General features: G+C 42.6%; 38 non-coding genes across 38 annotated transcripts; all 38 read left to right on the forward strand.

Annotated features, from left to right (window-relative positions):
* The first annotated feature begins 114 nt into the window (after positions 1 to 114).
* On the forward strand, positions 115 to 233 carry LOC145857561 (5S ribosomal RNA). The gene has a single exon (XR_014378460.1). It is a non-coding gene; the product is annotated as a 5S ribosomal RNA (ribosomal RNA).
* A 139-nt stretch (positions 234 to 372) lies between these two features.
* On the forward strand, positions 373 to 491 carry LOC145854712 (5S ribosomal RNA). The gene has a single exon (XR_014375596.1). It is a non-coding gene; the product is annotated as a 5S ribosomal RNA (ribosomal RNA).
* A 409-nt stretch (positions 492 to 900) lies between these two features.
* On the forward strand, positions 901 to 1,019 carry LOC145854714 (5S ribosomal RNA). The gene has a single exon (XR_014375598.1). It is a non-coding gene; the product is annotated as a 5S ribosomal RNA (ribosomal RNA).
* Positions 1,020 to 1,428: 409 nt separating this feature from the next.
* Positions 1,429 to 1,547, forward strand: LOC145884389 (5S ribosomal RNA). The gene has a single exon (XR_014395967.1). It is a non-coding gene; the product is annotated as a 5S ribosomal RNA (ribosomal RNA).
* A 139-nt stretch (positions 1,548 to 1,686) lies between these two features.
* LOC145854715 (5S ribosomal RNA) lies at positions 1,687 to 1,805 on the forward strand. Its single transcript, XR_014375599.1, has one exon. It is a non-coding gene; the product is annotated as a 5S ribosomal RNA (ribosomal RNA).
* Positions 1,806 to 2,214: 409 nt separating this feature from the next.
* On the forward strand, positions 2,215 to 2,333 carry LOC145854716 (5S ribosomal RNA). The gene has a single exon (XR_014375600.1). It is a non-coding gene; the product is annotated as a 5S ribosomal RNA (ribosomal RNA).
* Positions 2,334 to 2,742: 409 nt separating this feature from the next.
* LOC145884390 (5S ribosomal RNA) lies at positions 2,743 to 2,861 on the forward strand. Its single transcript, XR_014395968.1, has one exon. It is a non-coding gene; the product is annotated as a 5S ribosomal RNA (ribosomal RNA).
* A 139-nt stretch (positions 2,862 to 3,000) lies between these two features.
* LOC145854717 (5S ribosomal RNA) lies at positions 3,001 to 3,119 on the forward strand. The gene has a single exon (XR_014375601.1). It is a non-coding gene; the product is annotated as a 5S ribosomal RNA (ribosomal RNA).
* Positions 3,120 to 3,528: 409 nt separating this feature from the next.
* LOC145854718 (5S ribosomal RNA) lies at positions 3,529 to 3,647 on the forward strand. Its single transcript, XR_014375602.1, has one exon. It is a non-coding gene; the product is annotated as a 5S ribosomal RNA (ribosomal RNA).
* A 409-nt stretch (positions 3,648 to 4,056) lies between these two features.
* Positions 4,057 to 4,175, forward strand: LOC145854719 (5S ribosomal RNA). The gene has a single exon (XR_014375603.1). It is a non-coding gene; the product is annotated as a 5S ribosomal RNA (ribosomal RNA).
* A 139-nt stretch (positions 4,176 to 4,314) lies between these two features.
* LOC145854720 (5S ribosomal RNA) lies at positions 4,315 to 4,433 on the forward strand. Its single transcript, XR_014375604.1, has one exon. It is a non-coding gene; the product is annotated as a 5S ribosomal RNA (ribosomal RNA).
* Positions 4,434 to 4,842: 409 nt separating this feature from the next.
* LOC145854721 (5S ribosomal RNA) lies at positions 4,843 to 4,961 on the forward strand. Its single transcript, XR_014375605.1, has one exon. It is a non-coding gene; the product is annotated as a 5S ribosomal RNA (ribosomal RNA).
* Positions 4,962 to 5,370: 409 nt separating this feature from the next.
* Positions 5,371 to 5,489, forward strand: LOC145884391 (5S ribosomal RNA). The gene has a single exon (XR_014395969.1). It is a non-coding gene; the product is annotated as a 5S ribosomal RNA (ribosomal RNA).
* Positions 5,490 to 5,628: 139 nt separating this feature from the next.
* LOC145854722 (5S ribosomal RNA) lies at positions 5,629 to 5,747 on the forward strand. The gene has a single exon (XR_014375606.1). It is a non-coding gene; the product is annotated as a 5S ribosomal RNA (ribosomal RNA).
* Positions 5,748 to 6,156: 409 nt separating this feature from the next.
* Positions 6,157 to 6,275, forward strand: LOC145884135 (5S ribosomal RNA). The gene has a single exon (XR_014395714.1). It is a non-coding gene; the product is annotated as a 5S ribosomal RNA (ribosomal RNA).
* Positions 6,276 to 6,414: 139 nt separating this feature from the next.
* LOC145854723 (5S ribosomal RNA) lies at positions 6,415 to 6,533 on the forward strand. The gene has a single exon (XR_014375607.1). It is a non-coding gene; the product is annotated as a 5S ribosomal RNA (ribosomal RNA).
* A 409-nt stretch (positions 6,534 to 6,942) lies between these two features.
* LOC145885552 (5S ribosomal RNA) lies at positions 6,943 to 7,061 on the forward strand. Its single transcript, XR_014397135.1, has one exon. It is a non-coding gene; the product is annotated as a 5S ribosomal RNA (ribosomal RNA).
* Positions 7,062 to 7,470: 409 nt separating this feature from the next.
* Positions 7,471 to 7,589, forward strand: LOC145854725 (5S ribosomal RNA). Its single transcript, XR_014375609.1, has one exon. It is a non-coding gene; the product is annotated as a 5S ribosomal RNA (ribosomal RNA).
* Positions 7,590 to 7,748: 159 nt separating this feature from the next.
* LOC145887610 (5S ribosomal RNA) lies at positions 7,749 to 7,867 on the forward strand. Its single transcript, XR_014399201.1, has one exon. It is a non-coding gene; the product is annotated as a 5S ribosomal RNA (ribosomal RNA).
* A 139-nt stretch (positions 7,868 to 8,006) lies between these two features.
* On the forward strand, positions 8,007 to 8,125 carry LOC145854726 (5S ribosomal RNA). Its single transcript, XR_014375610.1, has one exon. It is a non-coding gene; the product is annotated as a 5S ribosomal RNA (ribosomal RNA).
* Positions 8,126 to 8,534: 409 nt separating this feature from the next.
* On the forward strand, positions 8,535 to 8,653 carry LOC145854727 (5S ribosomal RNA). The gene has a single exon (XR_014375611.1). It is a non-coding gene; the product is annotated as a 5S ribosomal RNA (ribosomal RNA).
* Positions 8,654 to 9,062: 409 nt separating this feature from the next.
* On the forward strand, positions 9,063 to 9,181 carry LOC145884137 (5S ribosomal RNA). The gene has a single exon (XR_014395716.1). It is a non-coding gene; the product is annotated as a 5S ribosomal RNA (ribosomal RNA).
* A 139-nt stretch (positions 9,182 to 9,320) lies between these two features.
* LOC145854728 (5S ribosomal RNA) lies at positions 9,321 to 9,439 on the forward strand. The gene has a single exon (XR_014375612.1). It is a non-coding gene; the product is annotated as a 5S ribosomal RNA (ribosomal RNA).
* Positions 9,440 to 9,848: 409 nt separating this feature from the next.
* LOC145854729 (5S ribosomal RNA) lies at positions 9,849 to 9,967 on the forward strand. The gene has a single exon (XR_014375613.1). It is a non-coding gene; the product is annotated as a 5S ribosomal RNA (ribosomal RNA).
* A 409-nt stretch (positions 9,968 to 10,376) lies between these two features.
* Positions 10,377 to 10,495, forward strand: LOC145854731 (5S ribosomal RNA). Its single transcript, XR_014375615.1, has one exon. It is a non-coding gene; the product is annotated as a 5S ribosomal RNA (ribosomal RNA).
* A 139-nt stretch (positions 10,496 to 10,634) lies between these two features.
* On the forward strand, positions 10,635 to 10,753 carry LOC145886701 (5S ribosomal RNA). Its single transcript, XR_014398286.1, has one exon. It is a non-coding gene; the product is annotated as a 5S ribosomal RNA (ribosomal RNA).
* Positions 10,754 to 11,162: 409 nt separating this feature from the next.
* Positions 11,163 to 11,281, forward strand: LOC145854732 (5S ribosomal RNA). The gene has a single exon (XR_014375616.1). It is a non-coding gene; the product is annotated as a 5S ribosomal RNA (ribosomal RNA).
* Positions 11,282 to 11,420: 139 nt separating this feature from the next.
* Positions 11,421 to 11,539, forward strand: LOC145854733 (5S ribosomal RNA). Its single transcript, XR_014375617.1, has one exon. It is a non-coding gene; the product is annotated as a 5S ribosomal RNA (ribosomal RNA).
* Positions 11,540 to 11,948: 409 nt separating this feature from the next.
* On the forward strand, positions 11,949 to 12,067 carry LOC145854734 (5S ribosomal RNA). The gene has a single exon (XR_014375618.1). It is a non-coding gene; the product is annotated as a 5S ribosomal RNA (ribosomal RNA).
* A 139-nt stretch (positions 12,068 to 12,206) lies between these two features.
* Positions 12,207 to 12,325, forward strand: LOC145886702 (5S ribosomal RNA). Its single transcript, XR_014398287.1, has one exon. It is a non-coding gene; the product is annotated as a 5S ribosomal RNA (ribosomal RNA).
* Positions 12,326 to 12,464: 139 nt separating this feature from the next.
* On the forward strand, positions 12,465 to 12,583 carry LOC145881641 (5S ribosomal RNA). Its single transcript, XR_014393214.1, has one exon. It is a non-coding gene; the product is annotated as a 5S ribosomal RNA (ribosomal RNA).
* Positions 12,584 to 12,992: 409 nt separating this feature from the next.
* LOC145854735 (5S ribosomal RNA) lies at positions 12,993 to 13,111 on the forward strand. Its single transcript, XR_014375619.1, has one exon. It is a non-coding gene; the product is annotated as a 5S ribosomal RNA (ribosomal RNA).
* A 409-nt stretch (positions 13,112 to 13,520) lies between these two features.
* LOC145854737 (5S ribosomal RNA) lies at positions 13,521 to 13,639 on the forward strand. The gene has a single exon (XR_014375621.1). It is a non-coding gene; the product is annotated as a 5S ribosomal RNA (ribosomal RNA).
* Positions 13,640 to 13,778: 139 nt separating this feature from the next.
* Positions 13,779 to 13,897, forward strand: LOC145885042 (5S ribosomal RNA). The gene has a single exon (XR_014396622.1). It is a non-coding gene; the product is annotated as a 5S ribosomal RNA (ribosomal RNA).
* A 409-nt stretch (positions 13,898 to 14,306) lies between these two features.
* LOC145854738 (5S ribosomal RNA) lies at positions 14,307 to 14,425 on the forward strand. The gene has a single exon (XR_014375622.1). It is a non-coding gene; the product is annotated as a 5S ribosomal RNA (ribosomal RNA).
* Positions 14,426 to 14,564: 139 nt separating this feature from the next.
* On the forward strand, positions 14,565 to 14,683 carry LOC145854739 (5S ribosomal RNA). Its single transcript, XR_014375623.1, has one exon. It is a non-coding gene; the product is annotated as a 5S ribosomal RNA (ribosomal RNA).
* Positions 14,684 to 15,092: 409 nt separating this feature from the next.
* Positions 15,093 to 15,211, forward strand: LOC145854740 (5S ribosomal RNA). The gene has a single exon (XR_014375624.1). It is a non-coding gene; the product is annotated as a 5S ribosomal RNA (ribosomal RNA).
* Positions 15,212 to 15,620: 409 nt separating this feature from the next.
* Positions 15,621 to 15,739, forward strand: LOC145883121 (5S ribosomal RNA). Its single transcript, XR_014394694.1, has one exon. It is a non-coding gene; the product is annotated as a 5S ribosomal RNA (ribosomal RNA).
* Positions 15,740 to 15,821: the final 82 nt, after the last annotated feature.

A 15,821-nucleotide genomic window follows, 5' to 3' on the forward strand; every position in this document is an offset into this window, starting at 1 on the left:
CTTCTACTTTTTCAGTGACACAAAGTTCAAGCTGCTTATCTAATTGGTGAAAATGCAATGTCTGTTTATCACACTCACTTTGACTATATATGTTGTAGCAAGAGATTGTTTCTCGCTTACGGCCATACCAGCCTGGGTACTCCCGATCTCGTCTGATCTCGGAAGCTAAGCAGGGTCGGGCCTGGTTAGTACTTGGATGGGAGACCGCCTGGGAATACCAGGTGCTGTAAGCATTTTGTCCACGAGGGTGTGCTCTTGCACTATTTCATCAGCAACACTGCCTTGTATTAAGCATTTAATGATGAATTGACTAAATGTCTGTTTTATCAGACTCACTTTGACTATATATGTTGTAGCAAGAGATTGTTTCTCGCTTACGGCCATACCAGCCTGGGTACGCCCGATCTCGTCTGATCTCGGAAGCTAAGCAGGGTCGGGCCTGGTTAGTACTTGGATGGGAGACCGCCTGGGAATACCAGGTGCTGTAAGCATTTTGTCCACGAGGGTGTGCCCCTGCACTATTTCATCAGCAACACTGCCTTGTAGTAAGCATTTAATGATGAATTGACTAAATGCAGCTTCCTGCCTTTTTAATAGGATCAAATTTCCTTGTGTTTTCAATTAGCATCTGCCTTGTATTTATAAGACAAACAAGAATATTGTTGCTGAATGCAGCTTGTGTGTGCTTTGTGCTCCTTTGCCCTGTTCAAATGATGAAAGGAAATAAAGTTTGTATTTTATCCAACTACCTGTGCTAAAAAGTGATGGGAACAGTGTTTGTAATTTCTTCTACTTTTTCAGTGACACAAAGTTCAAGCTGCTTATCTAATTGGTGAAAATGCAATGTCTGTTTATCACACTCACTTTGACTATATATGTTGTAGCAAGAGATTGTTTCTCGCTTACGGCCATACCAGCCTGGGTACGCCCGATCTCGTCTGATCTCGGAAGCTAAGCAGGGTCGGGCCTGGTTAGTACTTGGATGGGAGACCGCCTGGGAATACCAGGTGCTGTAAGCATTTTGTCCACGAGGGTGTGCCCCTGCACTATTTCATCAGCAACACTGCCTTGTAGTAAGCATTTAATGATGAATTGACTAAATGCAGCTTCCTGCCTTTTTAATAGGATCAAATTTCCTTGTGTTTTCAATTAGCATCTGCCTTGTATTTATAAGACAAACAAGAATATTGTTGCTGAATGCAGCTTGTGTGTGCTTTGTGCTCCTTTGCCCTGTTCAAATGATGAAAGGAAATAAAGTTTGTATTTTATCCAACTACCTGTGCTAAAAAGTGATGGGAACAGTGTTTGTAATTTCTTCTACTTTTTCAGTGACACAAAGTTCAAGCTGCTTATCTAATTGGTGAAAATGCAATGTCTGTTTATCACACTCACTTTGACTATATATGTTGTAGCAAGAGATTGTTTCTCGCTTACGGCCATACCAGCCTGGGTACTCCCGATCTCGTCTGATCTCGGAAGCTAAGCAGGGTCGGGCCTGGTTAGTACTTGGATGGGAGATCGCCTGGGAATACCAGGTGCTGTAAGCATTTTGTCCACGAGGGTGTGCTCTTGCACTATTTCATCAGCAACACTGCCTTGTATTAAGCATTTAATGATGAATTGACTAAATGTCTGTTTTATCAGACTCACTTTGACTATATATGTTGTAGCAAGAGATTGTTTCTCGCTTACGGCCATACCAGCCTGGGTACGCCCGATCTCGTCTGATCTCGGAAGCTAAGCAGGGTCGGGCCTGGTTAGTACTTGGATGGGAGACCGCCTGGGAATACCAGGTGCTGTAAGCATTTTGTCCACGAGGGTGTGCCCCTGCACTATTTCATCAGCAACACTGCCTTGTAGTAAGCATTTAATGATGAATTGACTAAATGCAGCTTCCTGCCTTTTTAATAGGATCAAATTTCCTTGTGTTTTCAATTAGCATCTGCCTTGTATTTATAAGACAAACAAGAATATTGTTGCTGAATGCAGCTTGTGTGTGCTTTGTGCTCCTTTGCCCTGTTCAAATGATGAAAGGAAATAAAGTTTGTATTTTATCCAACTACCTGTGCTAAAAAGTGATGGGAACAGTGTTTGTAATTTCTTCTACTTTTTCAGTGACACAAAGTTCAAGCTGCTTATCTAATTGGTGAAAATGCAATGTCTGTTTATCACACTCACTTTGACTATATATGTTGTAGCAAGAGATTGTTTCTCGCTTACGGCCATACCAGCCTGGGTACGCCCGATCTCGTCTGATCTCGGAAGCTAAGCAGGGTCGGGCCTGGTTAGTACTTGGATGGGAGACCGCCTGGGAATACCAGGTGCTGTAAGCATTTTGTCCACGAGGGTGTGCCCCTGCACTATTTCATCAGCAACACTGCCTTGTAGTAAGCATTTAATGATGAATTGACTAAATGCAGCTTCCTGCCTTTTTAATAGGATCAAATTTCCTTGTGTTTTCAATTAGCATCTGCCTTGTATTTATAAGACAAACAAGAATATTGTTGCTGAATGCAGCTTGTGTGTGCTTTGTGCTCCTTTGCCCTGTTCAAATGATGAAAGGAAATAAAGTTTGTATTTTATCCAACTACCTGTGCTAAAAAGTGATGGGAACAGTGTTTGTAATTTCTTCTACTTTTTCAGTGACACAAAGTTCAAGCTGCTTATCTAATTGGTGAAAATGCAATGTCTGTTTATCACACTCACTTTGACTATATATGTTGTAGCAAGAGATTGTTTCTCGCTTACGGCCATACCAGCCTGGGTACTCCCGATCTCGTCTGATCTCGGAAGCTAAGCAGGGTCGGGCCTGGTTAGTACTTGGATGGGAGATCGCCTGGGAATACCAGGTGCTGTAAGCATTTTGTCCACGAGGGTGTGCTCTTGCACTATTTCATCAGCAACACTGCCTTGTATTAAGCATTTAATGATGAATTGACTAAATGTCTGTTTTATCAGACTCACTTTGACTATATATGTTGTAGCAAGAGATTGTTTCTCGCTTACGGCCATACCAGCCTGGGTACGCCCGATCTCGTCTGATCTCGGAAGCTAAGCAGGGTCGGGCCTGGTTAGTACTTGGATGGGAGACCGCCTGGGAATACCAGGTGCTGTAAGCATTTTGTCCACGAGGGTGTGCCCCTGCACTATTTCATCAGCAACACTGCCTTGTAGTAAGCATTTAATGATGAATTGACTAAATGCAGCTTCCTGCCTTTTTAATAGGATCAAATTTCCTTGTGTTTTCAATTAGCATCTGCCTTGTATTTATAAGACAAACAAGAATATTGTTGCTGAATGCAGCTTGTGTGTGCTTTGTGCTCCTTTGCCCTGTTCAAATGATGAAAGGAAATAAAGTTTGTATTTTATCCAACTACCTGTGGTAAAAAGTGATGGGAACAGTGTTTGTAATTTCTTCTACTTTTTCAGTGACACAAAGTTCAAGCTGCTTATCTAATTGGTGAAAATGCAATGTCTGTTTATCACACTCACTTTGACTATATATGTTGTAGCAAGAGATTGTTTCTCGCTTACGGCCATACCAGCCTGGGTACGCCCGATCTCGTCTGATCTCGGAAGCTAAGCAGGGTCGGGCCTGGTTAGTACTTGGATGGGAGACCGCCTGGGAATACCAGGTGCTGTAAGCATTTTGTCCACGAGGGTGTGCCCCTGCACTATTTCATCAGCAACACTGCCTTGTAGTAAGCATTTAATGATGAATTGACTAAATGCAGCTTCCTGCCTTTTTAATAGGATCAAATTTCCTTGTGTTTTCAATTAGCATCTGCCTTGTATTTATAAGACAAACAAGAATATTGTTGCTGAATGCAGCTTGTGTGTGCTTTGTGCTCCTTTGCCCTGTTCAAATGATGAAAGGAAATAAAGTTTGTATTTTATCCAACTACCTGTGCTAAAAAGTGATGGGAACAGTGTTTGTAATTTCTTCTACTTTTTCAGTGACACAAAGTTCAAGCTGCTTATCTAATTGGTGAAAATGCAATGTCTGTTTATCACACTCACTTTGACTATATATGTTGTAGCAAGAGATTGTTTCTCGCTTACGGCCATACCAGCCTGGGTACGCCCGATCTCGTCTGATCTCGGAAGCTAAGCAGGGTCGGGCCTGGTTAGTACTTGGATGGGAGACCGCCTGGGAATACCAGGTGCTGTAAGCATTTTGTCCACGAGGGTGTGCTCTTGCACTATTTCATCAGCAACACTGCCTTGTATTAAGCATTTAATGATGAATTGACTAAATGTCTGTTTTATCAGACTCACTTTGACTATATATGTTGTAGCAAGAGATTGTTTCTCGCTTACGGCCATACCAGCCTGGGTACGCCCGATCTCGTCTGATCTCGGAAGCTAAGCAGGGTCGGGCCTGGTTAGTACTTGGATGGGAGACCGCCTGGGAATACCAGGTGCTGTAAGCATTTTGTCCACGAGGGTGTGCCCCTGCACTATTTCATCAGCAACACTGCCTTGTAGTAAGCATTTAATGATGAATTGACTAAATGCAGCTTCCTGCCTTTTTAATAGGATCAAATTTCCTTGTGTTTTCAATTAGCATCTGCCTTGTATTTATAAGACAAACAAGAATATTGTTGCTGAATGCAGCTTGTGTGTGCTTTGTGCTCCTTTGCCCTGTTCAAATGATGAAAGGAAATAAAGTTTGTATTTTATCCAACTACCTGTGCTAAAAAGTGATGGGAACAGTGTTTGTAATTTCTTCTACTTTTTCAGTGACACAAAGTTCAAGCTGCTTATCTAATTGGTGAAAATGCAATGTCTGTTTATCACACTCACTTTGACTATATATGTTGTAGCAAGAGATTGTTTCTCGCTTACGGCCATACCAGCCTGGGTACGCCCGATCTCGTCTGATCTCGGAAGCTAAGCAGGGTCGGGCCTGGTTAGTACTTGGATGGGAGACCGCCTGGGAATACCAGGTGCTGTAAGCATTTTGTCCACGAGGGTGTGCCCCTGCACTATTTCATCAGCAACACTGCCTTGTAGTAAGCATTTAATGATGAATTGACTAAATGCAGCTTCCTGCCTTTTTAATAGGATCAAATTTCCTTGTGTTTTCAATTAGCATCTGCCTTGTATTTATAAGACAAACAAGAATATTGTTGCTGAATGCAGCTTGTGTGTGCTTTGTGCTCCTTTGCCCTGTTCAAATGATGAAAGGAAATAAAGTTTGTATTTTATCCAACTACCTGTGCTAAAAAGTGATGGGAACAGTGTTTGTAATTTCTTCTACTTTTTCAGTGACACAAAGTTCAAGCTGCTTATCTAATTGGTGAAAATGCAATGTCTGTTTATCACACTCACTTTGACTATATATGTTGTAGCAAGAGATTGTTTCTCGCTTACGGCCATACCAGCCTGGGTACTCCCGATCTCGTCTGATCTCGGAAGCTAAGCAGGGTCGGGCCTGGTTAGTACTTGGATGGGAGATCGCCTGGGAATACCAGGTGCTGTAAGCATTTTGTCCACGAGGGTGTGCTCTTGCACTATTTCATCAGCAACACTGCCTTGTATTAAGCATTTAATGATGAATTGACTAAATGTCTGTTTTATCAGACTCACTTTGACTATATATGTTGTAGCAAGAGATTGTTTCTCGCTTACGGCCATACCAGCCTGGGTACGCCCGATCTCGTCTGATCTCGGAAGCTAAGCAGGGTCGGGCCTGGTTAGTACTTGGATGGGAGACCGCCTGGGAATACCAGGTGCTGTAAGCATTTTGTCCACGAGGGTGTGCCCCTGCACTATTTCATCAGCAACACTGCCTTGTAGTAAGCATTTAATGATGAATTGACTAAATGCAGCTTCCTGCCTTTTTAATAGGATCAAATTTCCTTGTGTTTTCAATTAGCATCTGCCTTGTATTTATAAGACAAACAAGAATATTGTTGCTGAATGCAGCTTGTGTGTGCTTTGTGCTCCTTTGCCCTGTTCAAATGATGAAAGGAAATAAAGTTTGTATTTTATCCAACTACCTGTGCTAAAAAGTGATGGGAACAGTGTTTGTAATTTCTTCTACTTTTTCAGTGACACAAAGTTCAAGCTGCTTATCTAATTGGTGAAAATGCAATGTCTGTTTATCACACTCACTTTGACTATATATGTTGTAGCAAGAGATTGTTTCTCGCTTACGGCCATACCAGCCTGGGTACGCCCGATCTCGTCTGATCTCGGAAGCTAAGCAGGGTCGGGCCTGGTTAGTACTTGGATGGGAGATCGCCTGGGAATACCAGGTGCTGTAAGCATTTTGTCCACGAGGGTGTGCTCTTGCACTATTTCATCAGCAACACTGCCTTGTATTAAGCATTTAATGATGAATTGACTAAATGTCTGTTTTATCAGACTCACTTTGACTATATATGTTGTAGCAAGAGATTGTTTCTCGCTTACGGCCATACCAGCCTGGGTACGCCCGATCTCGTCTGATCTCGGAAGCTAAGCAGGGTCGGGCCTGGTTAGTACTTGGATGGGAGACCGCCTGGGAATACCAGGTGCTGTAAGCATTTTGTCCACGAGGGTGTGCCCCTGCACTATTTCATCAGCAACACTGCCTTGTAGTAAGCATTTAATGATGAATTGACTAAATGCAGCTTCCTGCCTTTTTAATAGGATCAAATTTCCTTGTGTTTTCAATTAGCATCTGCCTTGTATTTATAAGACAAACAAGAATATTGTTGCTGAATGCAGCTTGTGTGTGCTTTGTGCTCCTTTGCCCTGTTCAAATGATGAAAGGAAATAAAGTTTGTATTTTATCCAACTACCTGTGGTAAAAAGTGATGGGAACAGTGTTTGTAATTTCTTCTACTTTTTCAGTGACACAAAGTTCAAGCTGCTTATCTAATTGGTGAAAATGCAATGTCTGTTTATCACACTCACTTTGACTATATATGTTGTAGCAAGAGATTGTTTCTCGCTTACGGCCATACCAGCCTGGGTACGCCCGATCTCGTCTGATCTCGGAAGCTAAGCAGGGTCGGCCCTGGTTAGTACTTGGATGGGAGACCGCCTGGGAATACCAGGTGCTGTAAGCATTTTGTCCACGAGGGTGTGCCCCTGCACTATTTCATCAGCAACACTGCCTTGTAGTAAGCATTTAATGATGAATTGACTAAATGCAGCTTCCTGCCTTTTTAATAGGATCAAATTTCCTTGTGTTTTCAATTAGCATCTGCCTTGTATTTATAAGACAAACAAGAATATTGTTGCTGAATGCAGCTTGTGTGTGCTTTGTGCTCCTTTGCCCTGTTCAAATGATGAAAGGAAATAAAGTTTGTATTTTATCCAACTACCTGTGCTAAAAAGTGATGGGAACAGTGTTTGTAATTTCTTCTACTTTTTCAGTGACACAAAGTTCAAGCTGCTTATCTAATTGGTGAAAATGCAATGTCTGTTTATCACACTCACTTTGACTATATATGTTGTAGCAAGAGATTGTTTCTCGCTTACGGCCATACCAGCCTGGGTACGCCCGATCTCGTCTGATCTCGGAAGCTAAGCAGGGTCGGGCCTGGTTAGTACTTGGATGGGAGACCGCCTGGGAATACCAGGTGCTGTAAGCATTTTGTCCACGAGGGTGTGCTCTTGCACTATTTCATCAGCAACACTGCCTTGTATTAAGCATTTAATGATGAATTGACTAAATGTCTGTTTTATCAGACTCACTTTGACTATATATGTTGTAGCAAGAGATTGTTTCTCGCTTACGGCCATACCAGCCTGGGTACGGCCATACCAGCCTGGGTACGCCCGATCTCGTCTGATCTCGGAAGCTAAGCAGGGTCGGGCCTGGTTAGTACTTGGATGGGAGACCGCCTGGGAATACCAGGTGCTGTAAGCATTTTGTCCACGAGGGTGTGCTCTTGCACTATTTCATCAGCAACACTGCCTTGTATTAAGCATTTAATGATGAATTGACTAAATGTCTGTTTTATCAGACTCACTTTGACTATATATGTTGTAGCAAGAGATTGTTTCTCGCTTACGGCCATACCAGCCTGGGTACGCCCGATCTCGTCTGATCTCGGAAGCTAAGCAGGGTCGGGCCTGGTTAGTACTTGGATGGGAGACCGCCTGGGAATACCAGGTGCTGTAAGCATTTTGTCCACGAGGGTGTGCCCCTGCACTATTTCATCAGCGACACTGCCTTGTAGTAAGCATTTAATGATGAATTGACTAAATGCAGCTTCCTGCCTTTTTAATAGGATCAAATTTCCTTGTGTTTTCAATTAGCATCTGCCTTGTATTTATAAGACAAACAAGAATATTGTTGCTGAATGCAGCTTGTGTGTGCTTTGTGCTCCTTTGCCCTGTTCAAATGATGAAAGGAAATAAAGTTTGTATTTTATCCAACTACCTGTGCTAAAAAGTGATGGGAACAGTGTTTGTAATTTCTTCTACTTTTTCAGTGACACAAAGTTCAAGCTGCTTATCTAATTGGTGAAAATGCAATGTCTGTTTATCACACTCACTTTGACTATATATGTTGTAGCAAGAGATTGTTTCTCGCTTACGGCCATACCAGCCTGGGTACGCCCGATCTCGTCTGATCTCGGAAGCTAAGCAGGGTCGGGCCTGGTTAGTACTTGGATGGGAGACCGCCTGGGAATACCAGGTGCTGTAAGCATTTTGTCCACGAGGGTGTGCCCCTGCACTATTTCATCAGCAACACTGCCTTGTAGTAAGCATTTAATGATGAATTGACTAAATGCAGCTTCCTGCCTTTTTAATAGGATCAAATTTCCTTGTGTTTTCAATTAGCATCTGCCTTGTATTTATAAGACAAACAAGAATATTGTTGCTGAATGCAGCTTGTGTGTGCTTTGTGCTCCTTTGCCCTGTTCAAATGATGAAAGGAAATAAAGTTTGTATTTTATCCAACTACCTGTGGTAAAAAGTGATGGGAACAGTGTTTGTAATTTCTTCTACTTTTTCAGTGACACAAAGTTCAAGCTGCTTATCGAATTGGTGAAAATGCAATGTCTGTTTATCACACTCACTTTGACTATATATGTTGTAGCAAGAGATTGTTTCTCGCTTACGGCCATACCAGCCTGGGTACGCCCGATCTCGTCTGATCTCGGAAGCTAAGCAGGGTCGGGCCTGGTTAGTACTTGGATGGGAGATCGCCTGGGAATACCAGGTGCTGTAAGCATTTTGTCCACGAGGGTGTGCTCTTGCACTATTTCATCAGCAACACTGCCTTGTATTAAGCATTTAATGATGAATTGACTAAATGTCTGTTTTATCAGACTCACTTTGACTATATATGTTGTAGCAAGAGATTGTTTCTCGCTTACGGCCATACCAGCCTGGGTACGCCCGATCTCGTCTGATCTCGGAAGCTAAGCAGGGTCGGGCCTGGTTAGTACTTGGATGGGAGACCGCCTGGGAATACCAGGTGCTGTAAGCATTTTGTCCACGAGGGTGTGCCCCTGCACTATTTCATCAGCAACACTGCCTTGTAGTAAGCATTTAATGATGAATTGACTAAATGCAGCTTCCTGCCTTTTTAATAGGATCAAATTTCCTTGTGTTTTCAATTAGCATCTGCCTTGTATTTATAAGACAAACAAGAATATTGTTGCTGAATGCAGCTTGTGTGTGCTTTGTGCTCCTTTGCCCTGTTCAAATGATGAAAGGAAATAAAGTTTGTATTTTATCCAACTACCTGTGGTAAAAAGTGATGGGAACAGTGTTTGTAATTTCTTCTACTTTTTCAGTGACACAAAGTTCAAGCTGCTTATCTAATTGGTGAAAATGCAATGTCTGTTTATCACACTCACTTTGACTATATATGTTGTAGCAAGAGATTGTTTCTCGCTTACGGCCATACCAGCCTGGGTACGCCCGATCTCGTCTGATCTCGGAAGCTAAGCAGGGTCGGGCCTGGTTAGTACTTGGATGGGAGACCGCCTGGGAATACCAGGTGCTGTAAGCATTTTGTCCACGAGGGTGTGCCCCTGCACTATTTCATCAGCAACACTGCCTTGTAGTAAGCATTTAATGATGAATTGACTAAATGCAGCTTCCTGCCTTTTTAATAGGATCAAATTTCCTTGTGTTTTCAATTAGCATCTGCCTTGTATTTATAAGACAAACAAGAATATTGTTGCTGAATGCAGCTTGTGTGTGCTTTGTGCTCCTTTGCCCTGTTCAAATGATGAAAGGAAATAAAGTTTGTATTTTATCCAACTACCTGTGCTAAAAAGTGATGGGAACAGTGTTTGTAATTTCTTCTACTTTTTCAGTGACACAAAGTTCAAGCTGCTTATCTAATTGGTGAAAATGCAATGTCTGTTTATCACACTCACTTTGACTATATATGTTGTAGCAAGAGATTGTTTCTCGCTTACGGCCATACCAGCCTGGGTACGCCCGATCTCGTCTGATCTCGGAAGCTAAGCAGGGTCGGGCCTGGTTAGTACTTGGATGGGAGACCGCCTGGGAATACCAGGTGCTGTAAGCATTTTGTCCACGAGGGTGTGCTCTTGCACTATTTCATCAGCAACACTGCCTTGTATTAAGCATTTAATGATGAATTGACTAAATGTCTGTTTTATCAGACTCACTTTGACTATATATGTTGTAGCAAGAGATTGTTTCTCGCTTACGGCCATACCAGCCTGGGTACGCCCGATCTCGTCTGATCTCGGAAGCTAAGCAGGGTCGGGCCTGGTTAGTACTTGGATTGGAGACCGCCTGGGAATACCAGGTGCTGTAAGCATTTTGTCCACGAGGGTGTGCCCCTGCACTATTTCATCAGCAACACTGCCTTGTAGTAAGCATTTAATGATGAATTGACTAAATGCAGCTTCCTGCCTTTTTAATAGGATCAAATTTCCTTGTGTTTTCAATTAGCATCTGCCTTGTATTTATAAGACAAACAAGAATATTGTTGCTGAATGCAGCTTGTGTGTGCTTTGTGCTCCTTTGCCCTGTTCAAATGATGAAAGGAAATAAAGTTTGTATTTTATCCAACTACCTGTGCTAAAAAGTGATGGGAACAGTGTTTGTAATTTCTTCTACTTTTTCAGTGACACAAAGTTCAAGCTGCTTATCTAATTGGTGAAAATGCAATGTCTGTTTATCACACTCACTTTGACTATATATGTTGTAGCAAGAGATTGTTTCTCGCTTACGGCCATACCAGCCTGGGTACGCCCGATCTCGTCTGATCTCGGAAGCTAAGCAGGGTCGGGCCTGGTTAGTACTTGGATGGGAGACCGCCTGGGAATACCAGGTGCTGTAAGCATTTTGTCCACGAGGGTGTGCTCTTGCACTATTTCATCAGCAACACTGCCTTGTATTAAGCATTTAATGATGAATTGACTAAATGTCTGTTTTATCAGACTCACTTTGACTATATATGTTGTAGCAAGAGATTGTTTCTCGCTTACGGCCATACCAGCCTGGGTACGCCCGATCTCGTCTGATCTCGGAAGCTAAGCAGGGTCGGGCCTGGTTAGTACTTGGATGGGAGACCGCCTGGGAATACCAGGTGCTGTAAGCATTTTGTCCACGAGGGTGTGCCCCTGCACTATTTCATCAGCAACACTGCCTTGTAGTAAGCATTTAATGATGAATTGACTAAATGCAGCTTCCTGCCTTTTTAATAGGATCAAATTTCCTTGTGTTTTCAATTAGCATCTGCCTTGTATTTATAAGACAAACAAGAATATTGTTGCTGAATGCAGCTTGTGTGTGCTTTGTGCTCCTTTGCCCTGTTCAAATGATGAAAGGAAATAAAGTTTGTATTTTATCCAACTACCTGTGCTAAAAAGTGATGGGAACAGTGTTTGTAATTTCTTCTACTTTTTCAGTGACACAAAGTTCAAGCTGCTTATCTAATTGGTGAAAATGCAATGTCTGTTTATCACACTCACTTTGACTATATATGTTGTAGCAAGAGATTGTTTCTCGCTTACGGCCATACCAGCCTGGGTACGCCCGATCTCGTCTGATCTCGGAAGCTAAGCAGGGTCGGGCCTGGTTAGTACTTGGATGGGAGACCGCCTGGGAATACCAGGTGCTGTAAGCATTTTGTCCACGAGGGTGTGCTCTTGCACTATTTCATCAGCAACACTGCCTTGTATTAAGCATTTAATGATGAATTGACTAAATGTCTGTTTTATCAGACTCACTTTGACTATATATGTTGTAGCAAGAGATTGTTTCTCGCTTACGGCCATACCAGCCTGGGTACGCCCGATCTCGTCTGATCTCGGAAGCTAAGCAGGGTCGGGCCTGGTTAGTACTTGGATTGGAGACCGCCTGGGAATACCAGGTGCTGTAAGCATTTTGTCCACGAGGGTGTGCTCTTGCACTATTTCATCAGCAACACTGCCTTGTATTAAGCATTTAATGATGAATTGACTAAATGTCTGTTTTATCAGACTCACTTTGACTATATATGTTGTAGCAAGAGATTGTTTCTCGCTTACGGCCATACCTGCCTGGGTACGCCCGATCTCGTCTGATCTCGGAAGCTAAGCAGGGTCGGGCCTGGTTAGTACTTGGATGGGAGACCGCCTGGGAATACCAGGTGCTGTAAGCATTTTGTCCACGAGGGTGTGCCCCTGCACTATTTCATCAGCAACACTGCCTTGTAGTAAGCATTTAATGATGAATTGACTAAATGCAGCTTCCTGCCTTTTTAATAGGATCAAATTTCCTTGTGTTTTCAATTAGCATCTGCCTTGTATTTATAAGACAAACAAGAATATTGTTGCTGAATGCAGCTTGTGTGTGCTTTGTGCTCCTTTGCCCTGTTCAAATGATGAAAGGAAATAAAGTTTGTATTTTATCCAACTACCTGTGCTAAAAAGTGATGGGAACAGTGTTTGTAATTTCTTCTACTTTTTCAGTGACACAAAGTTCAAGCTGCTTATCTAATTGGTGAAAATGCAATGTCTGTTTATCACACTCACTTTGACTATATATGTTGTAGCAAGAGATTGTTTCTCGCTTACGGCCATACCAGCCTGGGTACGCCCGATCTCGTCTGATCTCGGAAGCTAAGCAGGGTCGGGCCTGGTTAGTACTTGGATGGGAGACCGCCTGGGAATACCAGGTGCTGTAAGCATTTTGTCCACGAGGGTGTGCCCCTGCACTATTTCATCAGCAACACTGCCTTGTAGTAAGCATTTAATGATGAATTGACTAAATGCAGCTTCCTGCCTTTTTAATAGGATCAAATTTCCTTGTGTTTTCAATTAGCATCTGCCTTGTATTTATAAGACAAACAAGAATATTGTTGCTGAATGCAGCTTGTGTGTGCTTTGTGCTCCTTTGCCCTGTTCAAATGATGAAAGGAAATAAAGTTTGTATTTTATCCAACTACCTGTCCTAAAAAGTGATGGGAACAGTGTTTGTAATTTCTTCTACTTTTTCAGTGACACAAAGTTCAAGCTGCTTATCTAATTGGTGAAAATGCAATGTCTGTTTATCACACTCACTTTGACTATATATGTTGTAGCAAGAGATTGTTTCTCGCTTACGGCCATACCAGCCTGGGTACGCCCGATCTCGTCTGATCTCGGAAGCTAAGCAGGGTCGGGCCTGGTTAGTACTTGGATGGGAGACCGCCTGGGAATACCAGGTGCTGTAAGCATTTTGTCCACGAGGGTGTGCTCTTGCACTATTTCATCAGCAACACTGCCTTGTATTAAGCATTTAATGATGAATTGACTAAATGTCTGTTTTATCAGACTCACTTTGACTATATATGTTGTAGCAAGAGATTGTTTCTCGCTTACGGCCATACCAGCCTGGGTACGCCCGATCTTGTCTGATCTCGGAAGCTAAGCAGGGTCGGGCCTGGTTAGTACTTGGATGGGAGACCGCCTGGGAATACCAGGTGCTGTAAGCATTTTGTCCACGAGGGTGTGCCCCTGCACTATTTCATCAGCAACACTGCCTTGTAGTAAGCATTTAATGATGAATTGACTAAATGCAGCTTCCTGCCTTTTTAATAGGATCAAATTTCCTTGTGTTTTCAATTAGCATCTGCCTTGTATTTATAAGACAAACAAGAATATTGTTGCTGAATGCAGCTTGTGTGTGCTTTGTGCTCCTTTGCCCTGTTCAAATGATGAAAGGAAATAAAGTTTGTATTTTATCCAACTACCTGTGCTAAAAAGTGATGGGAACAGTGTTTGTAATTTCTTCTACTTTTTCAGTGACACAAAGTTCAAGCTGCTTATCTAATTGGTGAAAATGCAATGTCTGTTTATCACACTCACTTTGACTATATATGTTGTAGCAAGAGATTGTTTCTCGCTTACGGCCATACCAGCCTGGGTACGCCCGATCTCGTCTGATCTCGGAAGCTAAGCAGGGTCGGGCCTGGTTAGTACTTGGATGGGAGACCGCCTGGGAATACCAGGTGCTGTAAGCATTTTGTCCACGAGGGTGTGCTCTTGCACTATTTCATCAGCAACACTGCCTTGTATTAAGCATTTAATGATGAATTGACTAAATGTCTGTTTTATCAGACTCACTTTGACTATATATGTTGTAGCAAGAGATTGTTTCTCGCTTACGGCCATACCAGCCTGGGTACGCCCGATCTCGTCTGATCTCGGAAGCTAAGCAGGGTCGGGCCTGGTTAGTACTTGGATGGGAGACCGCCTGGGAATACCAGGTGCTGTAAGCATTTTGTCCACGAGGGTGTGCCCCTGCACTATTTCATCAGCAACACTGCCTTGTAGTAAGCATTTAATGATGAATTGACTAAATGCAGCTTCCTGCCTTTTTAATAGGATCAAATTTCCTTGTGTTTTCAATTAGCATCTGCCTTGTATTTATAAGACAAACAAGAATATTGTTGCTGAATGCAGCTTGTGTGTGCTTTGTGCTCCTTTGCCCTGTTCAAATTATGAAAGGAAATAAAGTTTGTATTTTATCCAACTACCTGTGGTAAAAAGTGATGGGAACAGTGTTTGTAATTTCTTCTACTTTTTCAGTGACACAAAGTTCAAGCTGCTTATCTAATTGGTGAAAATGCAATGTCTGTTTATCACACTCACTTTGACTATATATGTTGTAGCAAGAGATTGTTTCTCGCTTACGGCCATACCAGCCTGGGTACGCCCGATCTCGTCTGATCTCGGAAGCTAAGCAGGGTCGGGCCTGGTTAGTACTTGGATGGGAGACCGCCTGGGAATACCAGGTGCTGTAAGCATTTTGTCCACGAGGGTGTGCCCCTGCACTATTTCATCAGCAACACTGCCTTGTAGTAAGCATTTAATGATGAATTGACTAAATGCAGCTTCCTGCCTTTTTAATAGGATCAAATTTCCTTGTGTTTTCAATTAGCATCTGCCTTGTATTTATAAGACAAACAAGAATATTGTTGCTGAATGCAGCTTGTGTGTGCTTTGTGCTCCTTTGCCCTGTTCAAATGATGAAAGGAAATAAAGTTTGTATTTTATCCAACTACCTGTGCTAAAAAGTGATGGGAACAGTGTTTGTAATTTCTTCTACTTTTTCAGTGACACAAAGTTCAAGCTGCTTATCTAATTGGTGAAAATGCAATGTCTGTTTATCACACTCACTTTGACTATATATGTTGTAGCAAGAGATTGTTTCTCACTTACGGCCATACCAGCCTGGGTACGCCCGATCTCGTCTGATCTCGGAAGCTAAGCAGGGTCGGGCCTGGTTAGTACTTGGATGGGAGACCGCCTGGGAATACCAGGTGCTGTAAGCATTTTGTCCACGAGGGTGTGCCCCTGCACTATTTCATCAGCAACACTGCCTTGTAGTAAGCATTTAATGATGAATTGACTAAA

Source organism: Salmo salar, chromosome 08 (assembly GCF_965601325.2).
Source record: "Salmo salar chromosome 08, fSalSal1, whole genome shotgun sequence".
NCBI classification, from domain to species: Eukaryota; Metazoa; Chordata; class Actinopteri; order Salmoniformes; family Salmonidae; genus Salmo; species Salmo salar.